Below are 20,991 nucleotides of genomic sequence, written 5' to 3' on the forward strand. Positions count from 1 at the left end.
GGCATCTTTTCTTTCTGCGGCAGCATGACACTCCTCGTCGTACCAATTTTTTTTTCGGGCTCGCCGGAATCCGATTTCTTCTTCGGCGGCGGTACGTAGGGAACGAGAAATGTTGCTCCATTGCTCGCGTATGCCGATTTGTTGGGCAGTGCTTTCGGAGAGCAGGAGTGAGAGTCGAGTGGCGAATCTTCTGGCTGTCTGTTGTGATTGCAGCTTTTCGATGTCGAACATTCTTTGCGTAGGTAGATGCACGTTTTTTGCTGCACAGAGGCGTGTGCGCAGTTTGGCTGCAACAAGGTAATGATCCGAGTCGATGTTGGGTCCTCGGATCGTACGTACATCTAATACACTAGAAGCGTGTCTTCCATCTATCACAACATGATCGATCTGGTTTCGCGTTTTTCGATCAGGAGACAGCCAGGTAGCTTGGTGGATTTTCTTATGCTGGAATCTGGTGCTGCAGACTACCATGTTTCGGGCCCCGGCGAAGTCGATCAGCCTCTGTCCGTTACCGGATGTTTCGTTGTGCAGGCTGAATTTTCCGACTGTGGGACCAAAAATTCCCTCCTTGCCCACCCTGGCGTTGAAGTCGCCAAGCACGATTTTTATGTCGTAGCGGGGGCAGCGCTCATAGGAACATTCCAGGCGCTCATAGAAGGAATCTTTGGTCGCATCGTCCTTCTCTTCCGTCGGGGCGTGGGCGCAAATTAGCGATATGTTGAAAAATCTGGCTTTGATGCGGATTGTTGCGAGACGCTCGTCCACCGGAGTGAACGACAGTACTTGGCGACGAAGTCTCTCTCCCACAACAAATCCGACACCGAATTTGCGCTCCTTTACATGGCAGCTGTAGTAGACGTCGCAAGGTCCTATGGTTTTCTTTCCTTGCCCCGTCCATCGCATCTCTTGGATGGCAGTGATGTCAGCCTTTACTCTCACGAGGACATCAACCAGCCGGGCAGAGGCACCTTCCCCATTAAGGGACCGGACATTCCAGGTACATGCCCTCAAATCATATTCCTTATTTCGTTTGCAGGGGTCGTCATCAGTAAAGGCAGTTCTCATCCGAGGCTTTTTTAATCTTTTCATTGGGGGGGATTTTTAAGTGGCGGGTCCCAAACCCAGCGCACAACCAGCTATCCTGGAATGTTTCGCCTTCTCTCCAGTTTATTTCTTAATATATTTAAATCTACAAATAAATCAATTTCCAAAATAATGGCTTCAATGTCCAAAACATCAAACTTGGGTCACTTGACATAGAATTGCAGCTCTTTTTCGGACCCCCGCTTATGATATTAACTTTATGTTTGGAAAAAAAGTCATAGGGAATTAAGTCCGGTGAATGTAGGTCCTTTGCTCCATGAATACTTTTGGGACCACAACGGATGCCACTTATAGAGAATTTTTTCAGTAGTTAGATTTGCCAATGACTGTTTGTGAGAAAAAAAGAACTCCCTTTTATAAGGTGAGCCATGTAAAATTTGCATTTTGAATCGACTATAAAAAAAAACTAATCAATATTTTTTCAAACTTTTTTGTTTTATTTTGAAGATTGAACATTATTATTTATGAATAAAAAATAATATCGTTCAAATGACTGCCACGACTGGCTTTACAGTAGGCCATTCGATCAACCAAATTCTTAAGCACAATTTCGATTGCTGGGGCTCCAATTTCATGAATGGCAACTTCGATTTCGTGTTTTAAAGCATCAATCGTCTCTGGATGGTTCGCATAGCATTTGCCCTTAACGGCTCCCCACAAAAAATTGTCCAACGGGCTTAAATGACAGCTCCGAGGCGGCCAATTGATATCGGAATTCAAAAACGGTAGCCAAAAGTTCGAGTGTAACTTTGGCAGTGTGACAAGTTACACCGTCCTGTTGAAACCAAATGTCGTCCATGTCATCCTCTTCAATTTTTGGAAACAACTCGTTAAGCATGTCACGGTAACGCTCGCCATTTACTGTAACCGCGGCTCCTCGCTCATTTTCGAAAAAAAATGGCCCGATGATGTCGCCAGACCAAAAACCGCACCAAACAGTGACTCGTTGTGGATGCATTTGCTTCTCTACAGTAACGTGTGGATTTCCGACAATTTTGCTTATTGACGTAGCCATCGATGTGAAAATGAGCTTCATCAGAAAAGAAGAAGAAGACTCACCACCTTGGAAATAGGTTTTCAACATTTCCCAATTTTGTTCAAGCGTATAGCGTCCCATTTCGTAAATGTCAAACCTTTAAGTAAATTATGGACACATTTGACAGGCCATTTGTGTTACCATTCTCCAAAAAATAGGTGGTTCAAAAAGCAAACGCTATATGGCCCATCCTGCATTTCATTTCGAATTTCATTTATTTATTTGTTTATTATTTACTCCATGGTTTTGTAAGTCTCTTCTTCGGTTCTATATTATTTTACGAAAATGATTATTGCCTTAAACGAAACACAATATTTTCAATAGTCCTCCAAACTAAAACATTGTGGACCCCAGAAGTTATGCTTGTTATTAAAAATGTTACATTATTAAAAAAATGGAAAAATCGTATTATAGAAATAAGAAATATTTTATAGAATAATCATTTATAAAGGATCTTTTAAAAGAAGCGCCTAGATGTTGTTTTAAAATAAAAGATGTAACAAATTTTGATTCTTTCAGTACTATTCTTTCACTACTTTTATTCAAAATACGGTTCTTAAAAATTGTATCCGAAAAATTAAATAATTTAAATGCCCACCATGAGGCTACATCTACTATCATACCAGAATTAAAATTTTCAAGGACTTATTCACACATTATCGCATAGAGTTCAGCATTCGGGACCCGAATGTTGTGCTTCTTCTCGGTAATCATTGTTGGCTTATTCACACAGACTTTACTTTTCCAAAAACCCCAGTTCGGTCTTCAGTCCTTTTTCTACCCGTGGCCAAACCAATTGAAATTGAATCTTTAAATTATTTTACCAAACTTTGAATTGTCGTCTCATTCAAATGATTATTTCCATAAAAAAATCACGACTTTTGCCATGTGCTATTCTTAAAAGTCGACCATTTTCATAATAGGTTACAGTTACTTTAACGCGTTGTTCTATTTATCGTAATTATACGTCTGTCTACTTGTTACATGTTAAAGATGATATAAAAAAGGTACCGTCTAGGAATTACTCCCTACTGACATCTAGCCGGCACTTTTGAAATGCCCTTTATTACAGTGAGAAATTATGTGGTCTTCGAAAATAGTATCTTCAATATACTTAATGATTTACCAACAGTTAAAAACAGATGGATATTGAAAGACGGATTTACAAATAACCACATTTTTCACATTTGACGGCAAGTATTCCTATGAAAAAAAAAAATATATTTTTTTAATTTTACACTTATATGACTACGTCATTTAATTTTATGGAATTAGAATAATTTTTTTTAAATGCTAAGCCCCAACTGAAACTTGCTTCATCATCATCAGTTCCTGTTTCTCCCATTGGAACATAGGGCTTCGATGAAATATCTCAATATTTTTCTGTTCTTAGCCAATAGCTTAATTTCTTTCCGTGTCTTTCCAGACTCTTCGACTTCCTTCTGAACTGTTCTCCTCCATGACATTTTTAGGTGACCACCTGTGGCGACCTTGTGGATTCCAGTCCGGAGCTTGGCGACAAATTTCCCTTGCGTTAAATCTCATCAAAACTGAAACTTTGAGGTGCTTTAAAAAGAATTCCAGGAGTAAACGTGAAAAACTAAAACCGGATATTTACTTGCATTGAGTGCCAGTACCGCGCACATATCAGGTGTACTTGCTGCCTGTCTTTATTCATTACAGCGAGTGTTGGATGAGAACATTGAACTACTTGGGAGTGGAACGGAGGCGGTCCTGAGACTATCTAGAACTAGCGAAGTTATAGTTTCTCTTTTTAGTGTTGGAAGTCTTAGCTGGCGTATTTATATATTACCATGAGACTTAATATAAGTGTGAGTTCCTCGAGATGGTAGCTGTCTGGATGAAAGATGCTGGAGTAATCTCACCTCAATATTCACATATTCCACAGCTCCCTTGCTTTCCCGAGTTTAAGTTTCAGACAACTTGGCTCTCACTTCTTAGATACACTGCACGAAAACTTTACACGACCAACTAAATTTCTTACATTTTTATTATCAACTTTTATTTTTAATTTTAAACTTTTAAAGATAAATGTTTTTAAAATATCCAAACTTAAATTAGTTGTTAAGAAAAGTAAAATCTACAGAACGAAAATAGTACAAGACCAAAGTTATAATATTTAAAATAAACAAATAGAATTATTGGGGTTAGTTTATAATTTGGAGTTTGGTAACTTCTGTTGGATCATCCTTTTATTAAAATTTGTCGAAGTCGTCGAGGCAACGATTTGATTAAATGTTTTAGCTCAATTAAGCTGTCTTCCATTTTTGAAAGCCGCTTGAAAAATTATTACCCATGCGATTGGGTTAAGGTCAGGGCGGCAAGTGCGCTATTCTAAAATTGGTATATTTTTCGCTGCCAAAAACTCTTTTGTTGCTTTGGATTCATGAACAACTGCGTTGTCATTCTGGGCAATCCACTTGTCCACGAATTTATCATCAAAAACAGTAATAAGTACTTCGTCTTCATTTTTGTCTATAAGAATCATACAAGGTGAAGTTCAGAATAAACCAGACTGGGATCATAAAAATGTTTTTGATGGTGCCATCTTTTTAATGAGTTAATGCGTTGGAAGTTACATTCCTAGTTGACTTCCAGTGAAAGCTTGGTGACATTCGGTTCAGTGGACGCGAAGTTATTGCGTCTCAAGTGTCAGTATGTTTGTGTCATCGGTACAAAAATTAGTTTCGAACAAAAAGAGCGAATATCAAATTTTGTTCTAAAGTCGGTGAAACATTTATCGAAACATTTGAATTGATGAAAACAAATTATGGTGATAATTGTCTATTTCGTGCCAGAGTTCATGAGTGGTTTACATATTTCAGAGATGTTTGTGAGGACATAAATGACAATGAACTAATGGGTCACGCAAAACCAGTAATCATCAAAAACACCATCAAAATTGTTCGTAAATTTATTAAAAATGAACCGAAATCATGGTTGGAATTCATGGAGTCGGAGTTGACTATCTCCAAGACATCGATTTATCGCATTTTAAGTGATCATTTGGGCTTACGAAAGGTCTGTGCACGTTTCTTTCTACAAAAAAGTTAACTGAGGACCAAAAATTGCTCAGAGTTCAACATTCGAAAGACTTAAGTAAACAGGCGAGAAAAGACGAGAACTTCCTTTACAACATTGTAAGTGGTGATAAAACTTGGTGTTTCCAACATGAACCTGAAACTAAGCGTCAAAGTGGCGTATGGAAGACCCCAGACGAGCCCCCACCCAAAAAGTCGCGTTTGGAGAAGTCAAAAATCAAGTCGGCGGTCCTTGTCTAAGGGAATTGTCCACAAGGAGTTCGTGCCTACAGGCCAAACCGTCAGTGCAGTTTTTTATCTTGGCGTTTTGAATCGTTTTTGCACCATCTCATCAATCCATTCTTGATGTTTTGACTAGAAATCGCAGTTTAGCAATCAATCACTCACCGTATTCGTCTGATATAACTTCCTGTGACTTCTACCTATTCGGAAAGTTGTATTTGGCCTTGAAAAGAAAACGTTTTGCGTTCGTAGAGGCCATCCAAGAGGCTTGCGCCGACATCCTGAAGGACATTCCGGTCAATGACCTGAAATACTCTTTCAAAAAGCTTTTAGATCGCGCAAAACAGTGTATCGAGACCAGAAGGGACTATCTTGAATGAATAAACTTGAAGTTATCAGAATAAATCTCGTGCCGTTTCTATTTTAGCTTAGTTTTGTTCATTTCGGACTTCACCTTGTATAATGGTTTTGTCTTTGACCCTAATGGCTGCTGAAGCCATGGCAGAACCTCTTCCGAAATTACGAGCCATTCCCTCCTTCTCCTTCTTCCATTTATCACGCCAATAAATTTGAAAACCTTCTGAGAATTTGAGTCACCGATTGGACACCAGGAGGTGGCACCCGCCACAGGTAATGGATTGGGCCGCAGATAGGCGCTCTTCAATCGTTTTCATCGAGCCTGGCGTCTAGGTAAATGTGAAATATTATCGGGAAAGTATTCTGGAGGTTGTTTTAAAGCCGTGGATAGACAAAAATGTTGGTGGCAGACCATGGACGTTTCAATACGACTAGGCACCGTCTCACAAAGCTCGAGGGATCCAAGAATGGCTAAAGAACATCGTCCCGAACTTCATAACCTCCGCACAAGGGCTCTCAAATTCACTAGATACGAATCCGCTGGATTATTCTCTTTGGGCAATTTTAGAGAGCGAAATCAGAACTAAAAGATTTACCAGTCTCAAGGCGTTGAAAAAATCCATTATCCGCGAGTGGGCCAAAATACCTGCAAGTCACATTCGGGCAGCTTGCGACTAATTTCTGGACCGTTTTGGTTTTCTACCACTTCTCTTGGTACATCCGTACCTTTGTTTCGAATGGAAGTAATGCGAAACCCCGGTTTTACTTATCTTTAATATTGAAGTAATCTCTCGCATTTAAACAAACCTTTTCCGCGCGGCTTATATTTTCTTTCTAACCCGAAGCGTTCAAAATCACTTATATTTTTATTTAGTAATTTAAAGTAATAACTTACATTGTAAGCTTTTAAATTACGAGCAAATGCTTTTGGTCATATAATTAATTCGTTTTGCACATAACAAGAATTTGTGCGTTACTAAAACATCAGCAGTAAATGCGGCTTTATCAGATACGATTTTAAGCATACAAATAATAAAATGAAATTGGGGAATTTTTCTATAATTGCTTTAGTAGATATCATCATAATCATTTTGGTCTTATACTTTTTTCGTGCGGTGTACAAAAGAGCTGCTACTAAGGAAGGTCATCAGCAGAACTTTATCAAAAGCAACCAATTCCTAGGTCGTCATTCTTCAAATAATTTTCTTTTGCTATACTCTGCTTTCTTACCCTGGCTACACCAGCCACACTGAAACCACAATTATCGATGTACCTGACCTAACCTATGCTAGGAAAAATTTAAACATATTTTAAATCACCCTGTAGTTAAATCGACATTTCCAAATCGAGTTGTAAAATTAATTCGATATTGCTATAAATATACCTACAATAACAAATTAGCTAACAAATCAAAAATTTTGACAAGCCTCTAGGCGCTTTGTTGGCATGCAAATGAGCTACACAGTAGTCGCCCGTTGTGTGTATTGAATGATTGAGAAATTTGAAACTGCCAACTGGCGACTGTATTTCGTATGCCTTTGATTTATTATAGGCCGCTTTTATGCATCCGTCCACCAGGTGCTGGACACAATCACAATAATTTCCATAAGCTTTTTTTCTGTTTGCTATTATATTTTAAATAAAAATAATGAGTATTGCTCATATGTCACTGCCAGCTTTGGGTTGCGCATCTGCTCAAACTTATAAAGTGTGCCTCAACTTTTTCTAAAGACAACGCGACCTTGAGTTTTATGTGGCTCTAGAAAGGCACACAGGTTTCGAGAAGCTCTGCTGTTGCAGAAATAAACTCAGTTGTTCATCATTGCTTGCTGGCATGAACTTAGTTAGAGAAAATTTTCTTCTATCTTCATCGTTAACTATTATTTAGAGACTGAAATTATGTATGGTAAGTCTCTCCATAATAATTAAGAGTAAGAAAAAAAGTCATGAAAAGCTTTTATTTTCAGATTGGAAATATGAAGTTCTTTTCACAGTTATCGGTAATTTTTTTTCGGATTAAGTAGATTTATTGCTGTATTTTTTGTGTTACCTACGCGATGGGCCTCAATAGTATGGAAGTTTAGTGTTTTTAGACATCTTTAGGCTTCCCTGCTCATGTATCTCATTCTAAGAGGTAGACCACCATTTAATTGCCAAACATTTTTTAGAATTAAGGAAAACCAGAGAAAGACGAATGAACTTTCCCGATGGCAGTGCAAGCTCCCACGTATCGGCTCACATAAGACAGTTTTTGAGCACTCAAAAGGTCTTATCAAGGCCGTCGTAGCTGGAAGCAGCAACAAACAAGTTACAACAGATTTTGAACAAAACACTAACATAGCTTAATGCTTGGGGTATACAAATCAATAGTGGCAAAACAATTCATGTAGTTTATTCTAACAGGAAAGTAGAACACAAGAATATGACAATAAACAATTCATAAATCCCTATAGACACCAAAGCAAGATAACTTGGAATGACTATTGACTCTAAACTTCTCTGGAAAGAACATATTACGTTGAAAAGAAATGAGGTAAAAAACAGATTCCGACAACTATACTGGCTACTTGGCAGGCGCTCGAAACTTTCATTGCTGAATAAAACCCTTACATACAAAACTGTGATTGTGCCAATCTGGGCATACGGCATAGAAATCTGGAGAACTGCAAGTAAAGGTAACATTGACATTATTTAACGACTACAATCAAAAATACTCAGAACTATAACCAATGCACCTGGGTACGTCCCAAACGAAGATATTCATCGCGACCTCAACATCGATACAGTAGCAGAAATCATCCCCAAACGCAGCAGAAATCATATTGCCCGTTTAATGAACCATACAAATACTGACATGCGACAACTCCCATCAGCAGAAAGGGCAAACTCCAGGCGGCTCAAACGACCAACCCCAACTCTGCTGATAACTAGAAAAATTTAAAGCTATGTACATACACTTGTAAACTCACACAAAAACATATCCAAAATGTAATATTGATAATGGTTAATAATTATGAAATCCAAGCTGTACAGAGAATTACTGATTCAAAAATATGAGACAACTGTCTCTAGAAAAAGGAAAAAGAAAGTAACCAGTTGATGAATCGAGAAACGATGAAGTTCAATTATTGTGGGAAGGGGTCTGGCATCACTGTTAATGGACAGCAAGAGCGAAAGTGACGTTGTATTTCGGCGGCCGAACGAAGAAGACGAAAACGACGAGTGGTGGATCAATCAGTTTTTTTCTAAAGAATAAAAACTAAATTTTATCTTTTACTTACATTTGTACTTTCAAAATTTCTAAATAAAACAACTAGTGATACATCGCAAATGTACATCACTACATTATTAGGTCGAAATCATTTCAAAGATTTTTATTGCTCCTGAAAATCTTGAGTATGGACTTCGAAAACTATGCATAGCAAATAAAATTTCGTACAGTAAAAGCCACTAATATCCAACCACGGATCTCTGATACCACTTGGGGCATCATTCAGCGCAGATATGAACTCAAAAGGCAACTCATCAGTGATGATTCTCTCTAACTGCATACCAGCCTTAGGTGGCGAAAAATTAAAAAAAAAATTGGCCAGAAGAAGATCTTCATTGCCAGAAGCGGCAGGAGGAGCAAACAGTACGAAACAGCTGTTGGTCGCTTAACCAACCAGCAAAGTAGTAGTAATCAGCCTATCAAAGATCTGAATTGTGCTTTACTGACTTTCAATGATGACCACATTCATATATGGAAAGAACACTTTGAGCAACAATTAGCAACGTTGCTCTCAGCAGTGAATCTAGCTTTGAAGTGGGCAGCACAACAACTAGCAGCAAAATATCAACATCCTGCCCTAGTCAAACGGCAATTAAGAAGCTGCATCTCGGACGAAGATGGCATACAGCCAGAACTACTAATCGCTGACCCACAAATTTCAGCTGAAATTCTTCATCGCCAATTCACCGCTTGAGATAATGAAAAGCTTTGTCAGTCCTGGAAAAAGGCTTCATCGTAAGGCTGACTACGACAATTGGCGAGGAATAATCCTGCTCAGCGCCACCTAAAAAATTCTAGCCACGATCATACAAGGCAGACTCCAAAGTACATATCAAACGCTCCTTAAGAGACAAGCATGCTGGATTTCGCTCTCCACGCAGATATGCTGACCAAGCTAATACCCTTCGCATCATAACAGAGCAATCAGTTGAGTAAGGCTCCCCGCATTACATGCTGTTCGTTGGCTTGAAAAAGGTATTCGACACAATCAAACGAGTCACAATATGCCTGCGTTGAGTATAAAGGGAGTTTCCGCTAAGATAATCCGCCTCATCAGAGCCCTTTATGAGAACTCCGAACTAGCAGTACCTCACAATGGCAATATCAGCAACGTATTCGACACCAACGCAGGCAAAAGGAAGGGTTGTCCCCTGTCGCTTCTTCTCTTAGCCGTCATCCTAGATGACGTCATGAGCCAATTGACCCTGCACCAAAGAGGATTTTTATGGAGATTCACTAGATATCTTCAGGACCTAGACCTTGCCGATAGCATCTGCCTCCTCTCTCAAAAAACTCACAGACATGCAAGCGAACGCGCTGACAGGTACTGTCGGAGTGAAGGCCAACATCGCCAAGACCAAAGCCAGCCAGGCTAACAACGCAAGGGTGGCATTCGGGCGAAGGGATAGAGCCCGGGCGTGTTTTCTAATCTCCAGGCGCTCTAAACAGCGAATATTCAGCGAAGTGTGTGAAGTGAGTTCTGAGTGTTCTACGGAAGTGAAAAATGGCTAGTCTCCAACACCATCACACAAAAGCCACGATCTTTCATCAACAAAAAATCCCTCCACATCTGTGCAGAATATTCTGGACGAATACAATCAGCTACGACGCGCTGTGGAGACTAACGATTAAGGAACCCATCCTATGACAAATCAAATACAGAAAGTGGCGATGGTTAAGTCACACGCTTAGAAAATCACCACATAGCATCACGAGATTAGCACTGGACTGGAACTCGCAAGGGAGCAGATATCGCGGTCGGGCAAAGATTACTTGGAGAAGGTCGATGTTGCGCGAACTAGCAGAGCCGACATCACATAGGAAGGTGGAAAAATAACAGCCCCTAATCGGGCTCGATGGAAAAGACTTGTCAAGCCATTATGCTCCCGAGCGGGGTGAACAAGGGAAACATCATGGAAAATATCGTGGAGTTTAAGTCATGATTTCGTTTGGTTTAGTGAATGAAACTGCGCAATGGTAAAACTCAATTTTCTCGATAATTTGACGTGATGTGCACCTATGGTAGATACTGAACCACTCAGTGGGCTTGCTCCTAACCGACAGAATTTACTAGAACGCTGATAAATTTTTCGACTACAACAGTGCATATTAAAAGAAATTGAGTTCTGTTCTTGTTACGCAAGTTTTAAAGCGATTTGTACAAGGCGGCCAAAAAATAATCACCCTATTCTGTGTTTGAGTAACTTTTTTACTAAATAAGAAAAAGATTTTGGGTGATGAAAATCTTAATTTTAAGCGCTCCATTGCTTGTCTCTTTCCATATGGCAGGTGCCTAGCTCACAAGCCTCAAATATGATTGACGTACGAAGCCATTTGCAAAAATTATAAATCTTCTGATAGGGCAATAAATTTTACCGCCACCGTGTGCATGAACCACCCGGTATGCTTCTGCATAGTTTCGCTGCTTTTTCTATTATACTAACCTACATAATTTATATGTGGACTTGATCGCTTTAATTAGGTTCGAAACTACATAATTCGATTTTGTTGTCTGGGTTATGTCATTTGGTTGCAAATGTTCCAATTTATACAGTAAACCATTCCGCCTACGGTTTCGATAAACAAATTGTATTTCACTCCAAAGTGATTTAATTTAGAGCTGAATGAATTACACTACACGGAAGCGGTATGAGAAGATATGAACGAGGGAAAGTATGAAGCGCACAAATTCGCACAGCTGCATGGAACACAACCGTTGAAGCCATCTATTTTGCATAAAAAAAAACCAAAAAATTAATACATTTTAATGCGCATAATTAAAAAGTGTTAAATCTATGGCATAAGTGGTGACAGTGAGGCAAAAGTATGCCTTTATGTGATGCACAGTGATGCTGATTCTCAGTAAAAATGGGTGACATAAGTTTGAGTAAAATTAAATGAAGGAAGAGAAATAAAAAATCAACACAAAAAAACCAAAAATCCCAAAAAATTTAAAAAAAAAAATGTAAACTTTTTTCAGAATTTTTATTAAAATATAATTTAAATATATTTTGTATATTGAGATTTAATGGACCTTCAGACTTTGAAGTTTAAGTAGCTTGGAGTTTTCCAACAAAGAACGCACTTTTAGCCAATCTTTATAACAACCATAAGTAAAACCGCAAAATCGATTTGCATTATTTGGTAAATTTTTTCCTATGGTCCATCTGAAATTCGCAGTATTTTGCCTAAGTGTTTTTAGAATAAATTAAAAAAAAAATAGTTAAAATGCAAATTGGACAGAAATATGTTGTTCAAGTGCATATAGTAAAATTTCACGATGAATATTTATGTACATAGAACATCTTAGCCCATTAACTCTATCACTAAGGAATCGTTTTGGCCCCGTTTCGGGAAGTCCGAACGGCAGAGTATTTATGAGAAGTTTTTTCATGGCAGAAATACTCTCGGAGGTTTGCCACTTCCTGACCGCTATTAAGGAGTGACATACGTCCAGAATTAAAAAAAATCGATTTTTTCACAAATTACTATTCTTTATAGTTTTAGGCGTATTTCTGTGGAAGTCGATAGATACAAAGCTATGGTAGAAAATATAGCTGCCCGACGAGAGTTTGATGCGCACAGGTTTGAGGCAGCTCCTTCGTTTGAGGCAGCTGGCCGTTACTTTCGGAGTCTTTCAGCCTGCCTTTTGTTACTCTAAAGTATGTATGTATAGGGACATCTATAAAACATTATGAGAGTATGTGTAGGATCGATACAATTACTAGGGTGATGAAGAATTACTTGAAAAGTGCTTAGGTGGATTCACACAAAATGAGAGTCTTAACTCGAAGATTTTTAAGATTGCACCCAAATTCAGTTCAGGTAGTCGGAGAGTAGTTGAAATAGCTACCAATGTTGCTGTATCTACTTTTAATGACGGAGCAGAGAGTTTTTTAAAAAAGGAAATAACAATTGAATATGAGGGGTACCACTATTGTCACGGAGAAAATTCGAACCGACTAAAATATGCACGAATCAAGGCTATGAAAGCAACAAAAGAGGCCAGAACATCTCGTCGACTGGAAAAAAATAAACAACAACAATTGCTTACTGATCAGGTAGGCATACAATATGAAGCGGGAATCGGAGATTAGACGTAATTTAACAAAATAAACTAAAAAATTTATGTTAAGTTCTTATTTTAAATGCGCGCGAGCTCTAGCAAAATGCTCTTCAAAGTTTAAACTCGTTTTCCTCGAAACTACTTTTACTAACTCATACAGTTTTTAATAGTTTTTGATTCGTTTTTGTTTTTTTAATATTACAAAGTTTTCTCTATAGTCTGTCAAGCCGGAATTGGATATTTTGATCAAAAATCATCATGAAAACATAATTAAAGTGTGACCATTATGACGTAAAAGGCATACTTTTTTTTTAAAATTCCGAAAATTACAAAATTTGTAACTACAACTATATTTAAACAATTTTTTTTTTCTTTTACAGATCCTTCAACATTTCAAGGGGAAATGATGCAGACTGTCGAGCAACTTTTTTTTTTCATTGTACTGTGGGTCACGTACAATACTAATATACTAATTTTTGTAAAAATTAAATTAAATATAAAGTTTAAGTACTAATAAACAATGTATATTTTTTTATATTTATTTCTGCTGTTATCCCTTCTAAAAGCAGTTTTTCTTTTAGCGTATTTTTGGCGCTGCTGGACGTATGTAACCCCTTAGGAGATCTGTTTCGATTTGCTTTATAGTCACTTTACTGCAGAATAGAAGCTGAAATAAATTTAAAAAACCCTCATCCTATTGCCTCATTTACTTACAAACAGAGTTGTATTTAGTTTTGACAGAAATGAAAACACCCTATACGAAGAATGTTGCATAACTTCTCGAAAAAATGTTTTCATAAAAAACAAAAAATATATATTTTTACACAATACTAAAACCCACATACCATTCATACAATTTCTTTACAGATGGGTCCAGAATGTCTGGAGCGGCTGTCTTTTGTCCGCAATTGGATCTCCAGAAGTCTTTCAGGCTATCTAAGTACTGTAGTAACTATATTTCAAGCTAAAGTCTATCCTGTCACAAAAGCAGCTGAATTGGCTTTGGAATGAATCCCTCGTAATACTCGTAAAAACATTTTCATTGATAGCCAAGCGGCTATTAAAGCATTTATGGCTCCTTGCACTAACTCAGAATCTGTTCAACAGAGCAGATCCAAAATGAATGAACTCTGCGGAAATAGGCAGGTCACTATTTACTCGATACTACAAAGGAATAGAGGGAAATAAGAGAGCCGATGAGCTCGCTAAGGCTTGCCATGATTGAGTAAGTCAAAAATGAGGAACTAGCTCCGGAAACACAATCAATATGGGTACACTGAACCTCGTACAACACTACCAAAATTATTCTAAGGAATACCAAAATTGCAAACTTTATTTTATTACTGTCTAGTAAAGGCTGCAAAATATTCGTTGCATTACGGACGGGATTCTGTCTTATCCCACATCATGCAGCCAAAATGGAATTAGTCCAGAGCCATGCTTGTAACTCATGCAATGAAGCGAATACTAGGGATACTTTGCAACAACTAAAGGGTGATTTTTTAAGAACTATAGGAAAGTTTTTCAAAAAAAAAAAAAACACACGTAAAATACAGAAAAATGCATGAAATTTTTATTTAAATCGATAGTAGAGTCCATATAATTTAATGTTGGAAGATTATTTCATGCAAATGTTGACCGCGACAATTTTGGCACACTCTTTCCAATGTTTCGGCCGGGATCTCACATATAAAGGCTTTAATGTTGTCTTCCAATGCGTTAATTGCGTTAATTGAAGCAGGCTTGTCTGAATAGACATGAGCTTTAACATAGCCCCACAAAAAATAATCTAAAGGCGTTATATGGCACGATCTGAGTATCTGGGTGGCCAATTGACAGATCCCGAAAGTGAAATAAAATGTTCACCGAACTCGCCTCTCAAAAAGTCCATCATTACGCGTGCTCTGTGGCATGTGGCACCGTCTTGCTGAAACCACATGTCATGCAAGCCAACCTCTTGCACTTTGGGCAAAAAAAAGTTGGATATCATTTCACGGTAGCGCTCACCATTCACAGTTACGTTACGATTCGCAGCATCTTTGAAGAAGTACGGTCCAATGATACCTCCAGCCCATAAACCGCACCAAACTGTGACCTTTTTAGGATACATTGGTAGCTGTTGCAATTCTTCTGGCTGATCTTCACTCCAAAATCGACAATTCTGCTTATTTACGTACCCATTTATCCAAAAATGAGCTTCGTTGCTGAACACAATTTTCCGATAAAAAAGTGGATCTTCGGCCAACTTTCCAAGAGCCCATTCACCAAAAATTCTGCGTTGCGGTAGGTCGTTCGGCTTGAATTCTTGCACCAGCTGTATTTTGAAAGGCTTCACACCTAAATCCTTTCCAAAAATTTTCCACGTTGTTCAGTAAGAGAGGCCCAATTGCTGCGAACGGCGCCGAATCGATAATTAATGATCATCATTAACACTGGCCGATGCAGCTGCGATATTTTCTTCCGTTCGCACTCTACGTAAGTGGGAGTGGTGTTGGTGGTTTGATGTCCAATAATGTAAATTTGGTTCTAAATTTAGTCACAATAGCTCGAATAGCCGCTTCAGTGGGTCGATTAAACTGATCATAAAATGGAAGAAGCGCGCGATAAACTTTCTTAACAGAACACGCATTTTTATAATAAAATTTAATGATTTGCAAGCGTTGTTCGTTTGTAAGACGATTCATAGTTAAATTATAGACCAAACTGAAACTGTTTGACAGTGAAACAAGACACGAAACGTGCGTCAGCTGTTTAAACCAACTGTTTAAAAAGATAATAGCTAAAAAATCACCCGTTATAATCCAATCACGTCGTTACGTTTGAGATCCATTACTGATTTTCTTTTTTCGCGTTTACTCTCGACAAAATGCTTCCACGCGCTCATAAACAATACGCTGGTCTATCAGTTAGCCAACTAACAGACAGCTGACGTCTGATGTTGGTTACACTTCGAGAGCCGGTTCCTGTATATGGCCAAAGGCAGGCAGATCTTCCCCAGGTAAGATTTGCATTTTTAATGCTTTTCTGGGTGTAAGCTTTTTAAGGAAAATATCGCTTCTATAGCAACAGTTAGACAGCTGCTCTTGACACCAGTTATTATCAAGCTGGCTTGCCTTTGAAAACCCCCAAGTAGTTTTTTAGTGGTTACTTGTTTGGTGTTCGGCCCCCAAACAAGGGAGGTATAGTTGATGATCAGTCTACTCCTTATGGCATACATCCAATGAATCATTTTAGAGTCTAGAGAGCATGAGGTTCTGCCAGAAAGGCTCCGACAGGCTCACAAGGCTCTAGTGGCTTTTTCTATCACCGCTTCGAGATGAGAGTTCAAATTCAGGCGTTTATCTAAGACAGCATCTAGCTATTTTACTTCGGTGGAGTAACCTATAGTATGTATTTCCTTCTACAATTATTGTACCAATATCCAACTTTAATTTGTTTGTTAAAGGAACAATGATTGCCTTGCTATGATTAATAGATAATCTTTCAGCACGACACCAGTTTGATGTGAAAATCAGCGCATGGTTCCAGATGTTGGAAATTGTGCCTCTGAATTATACTTCCAACTAAATAAATAATAAACATTTTTATCTTGAATTTGCCACTTATTTAACCACCAGCTAGTGATGAGAAAAAATGCTACGCGAATAGTGACGTGAAGTTTATCAGAGTCCCTTAATAACGAGGTTTATTTGTATTAAACTTGATTAAAAAAATAAAATGATGATTAATTAAATTTACTAATATTTCCAGTTATTTGGAACTAAAATGCATACAAATAATTACAGTTAGTCAAAATAGTTTTGGTACAAACATTTTTTTACAATCCTTTAGTGCTTTACCTGCTAGCTTTAACAGCACAACATATCTACCACAATTACAACTCTGTTCGTAGGTAAGGGAAGCGATGGGATACATATTTCTTCCCAAAAAGTTATTCCAGTTGCTATCCTGCATTAAAATGATTACAAAACAAATCGAAATAGTACTAGGAGAAAATTTCACCTTACAGTTAGTCAAAAAAGTATTGGCACACTCGAAAATAATTTCGACTTAGGTTTACAAGCTCAACCTTGGAAGGTAAAATAAGACACAAATTCACATCAAAAAAGTATTGGCACAGGTGACGTAATCAGTTTGCTCCATTGCAGCTGTAACGCCCTACTAAGTACTTTGTGGGTCCTCCTTTAGACTGAATAACGGCCTGCAAACGTCTTTTCATACTATTACCAGATTTGAAGTTTCGGAAGGTGTTATTTTATTCCATTCAGCATTTATTGCCTCTTTTAGAGAATCCTTTGGTGTTATTTGGTGAGATCGTATATATAACTATAACTTTTCTTCTAATGAAAGTATAAAAAAATAGAAAACCTTACATAGTTTCTAAATGTATTTATTTATTACGTATCTGAACAAAAAAAACTAATTTCGACTTGTAAGCCTAAATACATTTAGAAACTATGTAAGGTTTTCTATTTTTTTATACTTTCATTAGAAGAAAAGTTATAGCACTGAGAACTTTGATTTTTCGAGTGTGCCAATACTTTTTTGACTCGCTGTATTTAGCTATAGCCATTCCAGCGGGCGTTTTAGAGGAGAGAGACCACCGTATGGTAGTGCTCGGGTTCGAGATCCGCAATAAGCGTGTAGAATCAAGCGATCAGCGCTGCGATTTTCTAGCAGCGGCCACCCTTCGGCAGGTAATGACAATTCTCAGAGTGTATTTCTGCCATGAAAAAGCTCCTCAAAAAAATATCTGCCGCTCGGAGTCGACTAGAACTGTAGGCCCCTCCATTTGTGGATTAACATCAAGACGCACACACAAATAGGAGGAGGAGCTCGGCCAAATACCCAAAAAGAAGGTGGCATAAAATTGTAAGTCCCACCATTTTTAAAATAACTTTCAGCCACACACCACAAATACTTAGTGTGCCATAAATTTTGTGAACAATTTTACAATGCATACAGCAAGAACAAAGTCGCAGAAAAAAGTTCCGCTATGTTTGTTTTTGTTCGTACGCATTAGGTCTCTTCATGAAGTAAATAGTTTGTAACAAATCTCACGTACTTGCAAACTCGGGGAAAGTGGGAGAGCATAATTACATTTCATTTTGAGGGGAAGTTGCAAGTTTTTACTGGATGAATTATTACTTGTAAGAACTTGCAAGTGAGAAAAACAGCTGATCGCAAAGTAAAAATAAACACGAATTGAATTTAGCGAATTGCAGTTGGTAATGGGATGTTCTTCATCTGACAGCGATGGTGAAATGGAGCAAATTATTGTTGACAAAATGAAGTCATGTCATTCCGCAGCACGTTATTTGCATTTCACTTGCTGTTGTTTGCTCAAGTGAAATTTTTTTTAATTTTTGTGATTTTTCTTCCCAACAATTGAATCACTCGTTCGTCAAACTTGCAAATTGTTATTGATTTTGCGTTCATGTACTTTTTTTGATATTTTTCACTTTGAGCGAGAAATCTCGGAAATTAAGTTACTGGATAACTTTACATGAACAGACCTATTCTCTACTCCTGAATTAAGCTCATTTTCGTGGCAAATTTAGCTTGTTAACAATGGAGTGGGGAGCTAAAGAAAGTCGCATTACAAAAATGAGGTAAAAGTGCAAGTGAGATTTACGAATTGCTGAAAAAAACTTAATATTTCGAGAATGTTTCTGTACCGCAAGATCAATCGTTTTTGCCAAACGTCCGAAGTGACAGACAGAAAAAGAAGTGGTCGTCCTCGCGTGGTTCGATCCAGTACAGCCATAAAAACTGTTCGAGAAAGAATTCGCAGAAAGCCTCTTAGAAAGCAGAAAGTCATGTACAGGGAAAATAATCTATCGACCAAATCCATGTCACGACTCATTAAAGATGATCTCCGCATGAAAGCCGTCTGTCGCTCAACCGGTCATCTTTCGACAACGCGCTCCAAGAAAATTCGACTCGACAGATGAAAGCAGCTTCTTCGGTCGCACGCAGTCAACGGCCATGAAAATATTCTTTTCGCAGATGAAAAAATGTTTACTGCTGAAGAAGTTTTTAATACGCAAAACGACAAAATCTATGTTAAAACTTCTAGAGACGTAACAAATGATGTTCCAAGGGTTCAACGTGGACACCATGTAGCCTCCATAATGGTTTGGTGGGGAGTGTCTCGCAAAGGCGTCACACCTCTGCGAAAAAGAGGTTAAGACCGGGACAAAAGAGTGCCAGGAGCAGGTCTTAGGAGGCGTGGTGAAGCAGTTGAGTGGTACTCTCTTCAATGGAGAGCGTTGGATCTGCCAACAAGATTCCGCTGCAGTACAAAGGCTAAAATCACCCAGCTGTGGCTAAAAAACAATATTCCTGGGTTCATAACCGCAGAAGAGCGGCCGTCTGGAAGTAAAGACCTGCATCATTGGACTACAGTTTGTGATAAGAAGTAGAGCAAATGGCCTGTAGAAGACCTTAATGGAAACCGTGCGTGCTGCAATAACTGAATGCTCTAATCGCTTGAAGGTTTGCGTGAAAGCAAATGGTAACCATTTCGAATGAAATTTTCAATTTTTTGACGTGATAACGTCTTATAATTCGATTTAGCCGGCTGCACGCACGAAAAAATGCGGCGTTATCTTGCTTATGCGGCTTTACCTTGCTTGAACTGTAAGCGAGAGCGCGGAACGAACGACAAAGAGGCACAATCGGCCCCCGCGTTCGGCAACGTTCGACATTTGACTCTCTCCTACTTGAGTGAGCATATATATGTATGTAAATGTATGTATATGCGCATTTGTATATAAATTCACATATGTACTTGTATTTGCATATGCTTTCTTCCTGTGTGCATGGTAATGAACCATTTCTCTGTTGAGAATAAACGATGATAGGAAAAATAGGAAATGAAAGGGAGTGTTTCAAGTGTAATGTGTCTTGAGAAAGTCAACTCGATGATGATGCCTCTTAGTGTTGTTGACTTATTAACGTCTGATGCACAATCGAAATTGAACATATCTTTCATGAATTTGATAAATGTTTCGTCATTTTTCCTGTTTGTGTAAATGTTACTTGATCAAGTCCATTGCGATTCCATTTACCTCCTCCTCTATATCCATACAAAATATCTACCAAACAAATAAAATTAAAATTTTCTTTTGAAAGATGCAACCATTCCATCAGTATTTTCTTATGACGTTGTCACGTTAAACTATCGTCAGTAAACCGACTTTACAGACAACCTCTTTTTTTTAATATTTACATTATTAAATAAAATTAGGTTAGGTTAGGTTAGGTTATAATGGTTGCCCAAAAAGTGAGCCCACTTAGACGAAGAATTTTAGTTCATCCTTTGTGATGAAATACAAATACCGTCATTGAAAAAAGTATTATAGTTACATATCTACAACGGACTTAGGTAGGTAGGTGAAATGGTTGAAGTGCATCTGGCACTCCTCAAGTAGCACTAAAGCGCCGTTTTGATACCATTATGAGACCTCCAACAGGCAGATATCTACAGCCAACCAGAGCTGTTGATATAATGGAGAAGATTGATTGGATTTAGGTTGGCGCACTGCCCCAGGCAGTCGAAAAAAGGAGCTCCCAGTGACCTTAGCCTTCTAGCTGCCAAACCCGGACATTTACAGAGAAAATGCTCAACGGTCTCCTTCTCTGAAAAGTCCCCACAGCTTCTGCAATGGGGGTTAAATGGTAAACCTAGCTTTTCCGCGTGTGTGCCGATCGTCCAGTGACCGGTAAACACAGCTGCGAGTTTGGAAATTGAATGGCGAGGAGTCCAAAGAACTTTCTGAGATCTTCGTATATCGTATTGGGGCCAAAGGGTTTTCGAAGTAGCACATGAAGAAATGGAGCTCCATCTTTTCTGCGCTTTCCTGAGAAA

The sequence above is a fragment of the Anastrepha obliqua genome, chromosome 1 (genome assembly GCF_027943255.1).
Source record: "Anastrepha obliqua isolate idAnaObli1 chromosome 1, idAnaObli1_1.0, whole genome shotgun sequence".
Taxonomy (NCBI): Eukaryota; Metazoa; Arthropoda; class Insecta; order Diptera; family Tephritidae; genus Anastrepha; species Anastrepha obliqua.